The following is a 1072-nucleotide window of genomic DNA, read 5'->3' on the forward strand; positions in this document are numbered from 1 at the left end:
TTGCAGTGCTGGCAGGTGGTGTGGTATTTCCAGCTGTCACCTCTCTGCCTCTCAAGCTCCAAATGGTGCTTCATGTGATTCATAAACTTGACATTTTTTAGAACTTTCAAGCAGCTGAGGCATTTAAAGGCTGTGTGAGTTTGCGGTTCTGGCTGCCTATCTCCTATATGCTGTCCATAGTAGAAGTCACAGAGTAACACAATCAGATTGCCTTCTGTGGGATCAACAATCTTGTTTTGACTTGCTACACTTGGAAAGTCAATTTTTGTCAGTCCATTTTACCCTAAAGCACTTATAGGCTTGCAATAGACATTGTCCTTTGGAAAATGTGTTGGACAAGATTCTCCATTCTGAACATGGCTTAATGAGGTATGAACACTGTCTGGTGTGCTTTGCTAAGTAGTCACTGTTTGAAAAATACCTGGAGGGGACAAAGCTAAAGAATGTTCTCCTATAATTCCATCACTGAGTTTAGGCCTTTTGGGATTTATTGCTATTGTTTCAGAAGTGGAAAGTCACTTAGATATATGAGCAATTTTATCCATAGCTCCTGCAGTAACTGCTGTTTCTACTGGATGCTGCAATGAACTTGTGAAGGTAATCAAAGGAGAACATAACTCTGAAAAGCTATTAGGCACTATTTGTGGTGAAATATTTTTATAGTCCGCTTTGGACAAAGGCTCAATAATAATAGGACTATATGTTGATCTTGATTCAGAGACAGAAAGTGGCAAGACAGTCTTTGCTTCTGATGCAGGAGTCACATGACTAACACACTGTAATTTCTGAGCATTATCTTTCCTGAAGTGAACATACTTTTTTCTCCTTGAACAAGAACCTGGGGTAACCCTGTTCAGTATGTTTGAAACAACTGGTTTTGAATTTGAGGTCATCCCCACAAAGATCACATCAGCATCTTCATTTACATGTTCCACTCCAAACAAGATCAGTTCAGCATCTTCATCATCTACTTGTTTGGTTTCTCCCTCGCTTTTCTGTGGTTCTGGCTCTTGTTCTTTTTCACATACATGGTCGTTCCATATTTTAAGTACTTTTTTTCTTTTATTCTTGG

The 1072-nt window shown here is 39.3% G+C and overlaps 1 pseudogene; it reads right to left on the bottom strand.

Annotated features, from left to right (window-relative positions):
- Nucleotides 1-8: 8 nt before the first annotated feature.
- On the bottom strand, nucleotides 9-1041 carry LOC104985503 (annotated as a pseudogene).
- Between the last annotated feature and the right edge of the window lie 31 nt (nucleotides 1042-1072).

Source organism: Bison bison, unplaced genomic scaffold (genome assembly GCF_000754665.1).
Source record: "Bison bison bison isolate TAMUID 2011002044 unplaced genomic scaffold, Bison_UMD1.0 scf7180017466760, whole genome shotgun sequence".
Lineage (NCBI taxonomy): Eukaryota > Metazoa > Chordata > Mammalia > Artiodactyla > Bovidae > Bison > Bison bison.